Raw genomic sequence first — 7500 nt, 5'->3', positions numbered from 1 at the left:
CAGAGACAGAGTGCTTTCGTCCCTTCATGTTACTCACCCTATTGTAGTCGATCAGTACGACTTGTGTGCCTTGGTAAAAAGCAAGGAAATAAAGAAGCTGAAAGTGGGTTTGTTACAAGTCCAAAGTGAGTCCTTGGACCTACAGGCACCAATCCCGCCAGTACGAAGGAAAGCACCCTACGTCTCTCTTCTTCAAGGATTAGTAGAGAGTTGTAGTTGTTCTACTATGTAAATTTAAAAATGCCACGACAATTCCGATTTTTTTGTGTTATTGATGTCAAAAGTTCGTGCCGTGGACCGAAAATCAAGTTAGGATGACCACAGCAGGGGCCTGTTTATACAAAGTCTCGGTAATTACTGGGCCCGAAAAACTGTTTTATGCTAGCCGTGTTTATATCTGTGATCAGAAATTGTAATGGTTTCAACGTGAAGACAACGAAGTACCAGTTAAAGAAACAAATTGGACTGGTTTTGAGCTACAATCCCGGACAAAACTACTTGAGAAAGTTTTCCCCATCATGTCCACTTTCCTACGCAACAAAACTATTTCCAAAATGATGCCTTTGCGGGAAGAAAACCCCTTCCCCCAATTCAATGTTGCTCCCCACAAACGCCCAGGGATCAGGCTTTCTTTTGAATACACAACAACATTGCTTTCAGGGGAAGGGGGAGAGGGAAGAACCGGTACAGCTACGATTTTTACAAAAATGCTGTCCAAGTATACAATTTTCTCAACAGTTTCGTCCAAGATTGTGTACAAGGTGATTCGCGTTTTCTCGCAAGAATATTTGCAAGGACAAAACAAAAACATGCTAATAAAAAGCACTTTACAGAAGCTGTTTTGAGCACAAAGTTTCACGCCAGACCATCTTCTCATAGAAAAGCAAGACCTCGTATACGTTTTTTGCAGCACCCTCTTTAAAACAGTCAGATTTCGCAATAGCCGTACAACGCGTGCTAATTGTTACATATTTTCCTGTAGTTCCGGAATGGAAGGCCTCGGAAAATGTGAAAAGTAATTTATCTTTTCAGAAGAGTCTGAACAAGACTTGTATGACGGTTCTCTTCGAAGAAAAAGAGTTCGTAGTGTTTATTTAGGGACATAATAGTCAATCCGATATGGAACCGTTTCCCGTCACGTGGAAATTGCTTGTCAGAGCTTATAATTGGTTAAACTATGGGTGCTACAGAAACTTTGTTCGTTAAAAGTCGGTTAACTTGTTATGATAATTCCATGGATAGAATAATATTAAGATTAACAAAGCATTGAAACGGTTAACACCATTTCGTTTTCAATAGAGAATGACCTTCTGATTCTTATTAAACTTCCCTGTTAATTGTTATTAACCGTTGCTAATCTTCGCAGCCGCTCAAAAATGTCCTGTTAATCGTTCCGACTAGCTGATATTGTGGAGAGAAAAAGATTAGAAGTCAACTATGGCAACTTTTATCATGCCTTGGTTCACAAATTATTAATGTAGGTCATAATTTTTTCCAGTCATATGTAACCTGAATACAAAACGTGCACATTTACAGGTCACGCGATAGTACATCTTGTCACGTTATCGCTCGTGATAGAGCGACTTTCGTATGACCTTGAAAAATGTTTTTGGTAAGTGTTCGTGATTTGTTTCATCAGCCAATGGCTGAAAAGATCAAAACAAGGACTCTTCGTTTTCCCGCCAAAGAAAACCCTAATATGGAGAAGGCACTGTTCGATTGGCCAATCGTGTTGCAGTATGACGTCAAAGCGAAGCATCGGCTGATTTCTAGAAAGTTCTCGGGCATGCAATCGATCAGTGGAGGTGGTAGTGGAGTTAGCTGTTGCATTCAAGGACTTTGGTCTCTTCTTGTGAAAATTTGGTTTTCTTACAAATTCTGGTGATTAAACAACAATGGAAGCAGTTATGTGCGGCTCATCTTTACACCAAAAGTGCTGAACGAAGATGGAGAGCCCGATTCCGTTACCCCTGTGGTGACGCCGCTTACTACGCTGGCGAGTTTATTCGTGAATAGTGTCCTTCTTGTCCTCGAAAACGAGTAAGAATTTTAGTTTGCTTTTTTGTCGTGTCATGTGGGACGTTAGACTATGTATCCCTTTTAGTCGATTGTGAGATGAATTAGAAGTCAAGAAAATTTTAAACGCTTTCCACTTGAAGCGGCTTTGACCAGACTTTGATCACGTGACTTTGTTGATGGTGACGTTTTTGGGCTCTCCATCTGACAATATTTTTTCTCGTGTCCTTTTATTAAAAAACCCGAAAATTTCATTATGTCAGACGCGTCAAATGTTAAACGATTTTGCCGAAGGTGCAAAGCACATGGTTTTAAAGCTGGAATACATTCAGCATGCCCTTTTAAATGTTGCAAGTGCGCGGAGTGTGAGAAGATTGCAAAACACAACGAAATGGCGCGAGAGCGAGCTCGAAAAAGACGTGCCGACGAGCTGGCCGGACCATTGCTACCCTCAAGCAGCGTTGACCTGACTATTGAGCAAGTCATCCAACTTGCAAACAAGAACTCGGGTAATGAAGTGGCGAAAAAAAAGATGTCCACAACTGCCCTTAAAGCCGGTATGTTGTCAACTTCATGATCTTTTGATCCAATTTTTTGTTAATTTACCTTTCCAACTATTTTAGTTACTCTTAAGGTATCTTATTGCCTTTGAAAGTACCATTTGGTTCAGAACTTCAGAATACTGGTTCAGGACTTCCATCAGCTCATGGCTCTGGTGATGAGAGTGCTGCTCTTTTGGTTGACATTTCCCCCCAGCTGTCACCTCCACATTTGGAAATGCACTTGACAAGTGCAAATGAGGAGGTAGAGAATGCTGCTCTTTTGGCCAACATTTTCCCCCAGCTGTCACCTCCACATTTGAAAAAGCACTTGACAAGTGCAAATGGGGAGGTAGAGAAAGCAATTGATGCCATTCTCCTGGAAAGTCCCTCTCAAAATATGGTAAACAACAGCAACTTAAATGTCCTCGTGCAAATGTTCCCGCAGTTTAAACAAGAGGGGATTGCTAAAGCTTTGCAGTCGTGTGATAATAAGCTGTATGATACTGTGGATCTACTTTTGAAATTATTACCTGTCAGTGAGGAGAGCAAGAGAAGGGATTCCCCGGTAATATCTTTTTCCCAGACTGTTACTAGGGCAGTCAGTAACATTCCTGATACTGATCTAAATCCTTTTGCTGTGGCCTTGAGCAGCACATCCACTGCCTCGGGTTCAAGGAAAGCTGCATTCTGTAAGCGCTGTGGCCACCATTTATCAGGGAGTGTTATGGGAGGTCTCTGCCCAAACCCTGCATGTGGCCAACCATTTAAACCAAAGTTGAGGATGTAAGACAAACATCCAAGGAAAAGAATAGAGGCATGTGTTTTTTTATGCATCCAGTAAGTGAGTTAAGTTATATAGGCAATGTTGCAAAGCAACATTTACAAAATCTTATGACATCAGTATGAAATAGGCCTTTTGCAACAAAAATGATGGTCACCTGATTGTTCTCTTATCTGTGAAAATGAATTCAAAACAAATACTTTTTGGAAAACTATTTTTAACAGAAGTTGATTTAAAGCATTTTATGATTAGCGAACATATAAATTGTGAGACCTATATCTCAAAAGTAGCAATTGCTGTAGCCTTGAAAATTAGAAGGATCTTCATGTGGGAAGAACTCTTGCTATTCAACCATCATTATTTTAGAGGTCTTCCAAAAAAAATTATATTTCTCAAAGTAATACAGGCTAGACCTTGTGACTCGATACATGACCTTGTAATTCATTACAGGTTAAGACCTTCACAATATCTCAGCATCGTACAGCATTGGTCTGGAAATGGGTGTCCTTGCTAATATTCGAACATACCCTTTCCATTTTTGAAAGTTAGATTACTCTAGCTTCAAGGCTCTACTAAGGGAAATCAGTCATGTGATCAACAAAGGGCCTATAGTCTCAGCAACTTGACACAAAGTCATAAAAAAATATTTTGTTCCCTTGAACTCTGTTTAGGAGTACCAAATTGTTCTTGGTGTGAGACCAATACAGGCTGCAGACTGGTGAGCAAACGATGTTGTGAAATGGTCTTAAAACATGTCAAAACTACTGGTATTTTGAGACTTTAAAAGAGACAGTAAACTGTGTAGAGATAGGGATAAATCTGAGACATTTCACAGCATTGTTGTCTTGTCTACCTGCAATTGCTGCCCATCAGTGTCATGAAACTATTTGACAATGTTTTAAAAAGATGCATAAATCATGGCACAGTGTGCCAATGCCTTCAGGTCTAAGGGTTATCATGACATATACAAATATGGCCGATGTGGTAAATTTGTAACAAAACTGTAATCTACAAATTCTTTTCAAAAAGGATTAAAAATACAGTTATAAGGGTCATTGTATGTTCAATTCTTGCCAATGGCATACATGCCCAAAACCCATCTGAGTGTCCTCAATGATGCCTGTTGTGCAAGCTATTCCAATATTTGGCACTGTATCTCTGTTGTTTGTAACCTTGATGATTGTCTTACATCTTCAAAGTCAACTTTGAGGCTACCAAGGTTTGGATTGTATTCACAATAAGAAAGCCACTGATCGGTAATAAAGCAAGGCATTTTATTGAATTTATGACCAAAAATTAAAACAATAATCATGCCACTTGTTGCACTGAAAACTTCATCATAAGTATTAATACACTCTTTTGAGGCAACACTTTCTGTAAACTTGACTTCATTAGAGCGATTTTTATATGACTTTAAATGATTATGTGAAGCAAAACAGAAACAACAAACAAACGCCAGTGGAGCAATTTGATTGGTGTATCAAAAAAGTACAAAGTTAACATACATGGCTTTTGGTATGCAAATGCATGATGAGAAACATTGTTGAAAGTAATTTTCCACAACTTCAGGCAACAAAAGCTTACAAAAAGTGTTGAACCTGGTCAGATGTTAGGATGCCAGACTGGAGGGTAAAATATGATTCAGAAGAAATTTATAAGTTTGAGCCAACAATTGCGGCAACATTGGCTGCATTAAAATTCATATTGGAAGTAACATATTATTATTAACATTTTTTTATTTACTAATTACTAACTGAAGGGGTCATTACATGGATATTCACTGGTACTTTAAAAAGGCTTAATACACATTTGTGTCAATAGCATTCGCAGTGCTGTCAACTCTCCTGGAAAATTCTGGAGAAATCTCCCTTTCTCCAGATTAGAGAATGAAATCTCCCGGATAATCATTGAAGTATGTAATTTCTTCAGTAGCCTCGACTTTCCAACAATACAATTTCAACTATTTTGCATATTGTTTGAGCTATTTTAATGTCAACATAGAACATTTCCTCATGACCTCCAGTATGCTATTGTTAATAATCTGATTGGTTTTTGTGAGTTTTGTGTCATCACAAATTTGGTGACAATTGGAGTCAACGAGTAGTTTTTGCCCAAATGATGTCATTTGGGGGGTTGACAGCCCAGCATTCAAGCACTGAAACTATCACAAGTGCTCTTGGCTTAATGAATGGCCAGGATGGTTTGACGCTTTAAAAAAATAACAATAATACTTTACTTATATAGCGCCTTTTCCAGCTATGTCTAATAGCACTTTACAATTTATTACAAAAATTACAAAAAATAATAACAAAATTACAAATATTGTCCAAAAATTTATTTGTAAAATGACTGTACCACTGGAAAATGACTGTACCACTCTTGGTAAGTAGGGTAAGAAGTGATACTCGATGGCATTTGTTATGGAAATTGCATTGAAGCTACCGGGAACTGGGTAGCAATTAACAATTCCTTCGTTGTAACCTACCACTGCAAAGGCCGATATTTTTTCTCTTACGTCTCGTTTTGGCTCTACACTCGGAAGGACGTCACCAATACTGCACCAACCTGAAGTTCGTACATCAGTGAGCTTGTTAAAGGCCGTCTCGTCTCCGAAAAACAGTTTTGTTGGATCTTTTCGGTTCCGCCACTGGATGTAAGCTTGTCTTCTTACCAAGTTGTACGGTGTAAATCGCTCTTGTGGGACTTTAGTTGACTTGTGCTTCGTTAAATTGAGATCATGCAGTGTCCTGCCAAATAACCGGTACCGACGGAACTTCGTGTGGTAACAAGTTCAGGTCAGCTCTCAGTCTGCCTTGCATTTCTTCCAAGTACAAAAAAGGGTTCACGAAAATCATAGCCTCCAGATAGGCCACCATAAAAGGTTGCATCTTGCTAGCTGGCCTCCCTCTTGCTCCAGCTTGACAATCACCGGTCGCAATAAACTTTTCACAAATTGCCCATGCGGTGTTGTAACAAACGCGGTTTTCTCTTGCACTGACCGCAAAACTTCCACTTGTTGAATAATCTGCCAAAATCTGATACCTTTTTTGGATAGGGTACGCAGCACCAAATTTGTAAATTCCTTCTGAAGCATTTACCCTCCAGTCTGGCATCCTGACAGCTGCCCAGTTTCAACACTTTTTCAAGCTTTTGTTGCCCGAAGTTTTGGAAAATTACTTTCAGAATTGCAGTTTACACGAGCGTTCGCTTAACCAATCAAAAGCCAGGCGCGTTTGTCTGTCCGTTCGATAAACCAATCAAATCGCTCTATTTCCGTTCGTTTGTTGTTTCTGTTTTGTTCGCGCGTTTTCATTTCAAGGTCATACGAAAATCGCTCTATTTCTAGGTTTCATAGTGTGTTTCTTTGGACTGGATATTGCTACAGTTTCAAAAGTAAGCATTCAAATGTGAAAAGTAAAAATGCAGCTTTTGTAAATATTTCATCCTCTCTCCATTTGATGCTTTTATTCATTGCAAGTGCTTGCCCATTGACTATTTCGGCGATGGGAAAATTATTCAAAGTTGTCGGGTCACGCGCCCTGACAATTCAGCAAAGTTCCATGTGTTATTTGTTGATCGAATTGTAGTGGGTCAAATTCCCATTTTCTGGCTAATCTGCTTGAAGGAAACGCCCTTTTCGTCCTCGAAAAGCACAAAGTATGCCTGCTACTCTTCACTCAAAGCGCGCGTAAAAACCATGCATGGAAAATCAATTTCGCAAACGTTCTTGACTGACCACTCCAATCAAGGAAGACATACCAATTGGTTTTCTTGTCATAAACGCCTCTGTTTTTCACTCATTTTGCATTAATCATCTTCTTTCTTTGAAATGTACTACATTTATAAAGAACAGGCTTATTTGGCTGCGTTAAAGGCTGCAAATCGCCTTCCCAGTCAAATACAATCCCGGACAAAACTACTTGAGAAAGTTTTCCCCATCATGTCCACTTTCCTACACAACAAAACTATTTCCAAAACGACGCCTTTGCAGGAAGAAAACCCCTTCCCCCAATTCAATGTTGCTTCCCACAAACGCCCAGGGATCAGGCTTTCTTTTGAATACACAACAACATTGCTTTTAGGGGAGGGGGGAGAGGGAAGAACCGGTACAGCTACGATTTTTACAAAAATGCTGTCCAAGTATACAATTTTCTCAACAGT

This window comes from Porites lutea, chromosome 3 (genome assembly GCF_958299795.1).
Source record: "Porites lutea chromosome 3, jaPorLute2.1, whole genome shotgun sequence".
Classification (NCBI taxonomy): domain Eukaryota; kingdom Metazoa; phylum Cnidaria; class Anthozoa; order Scleractinia; family Poritidae; genus Porites; species Porites lutea.
The sequence above is the reverse complement of the archived record's forward strand: the minus strand, read 5'-3'. Positions refer to the sequence as shown.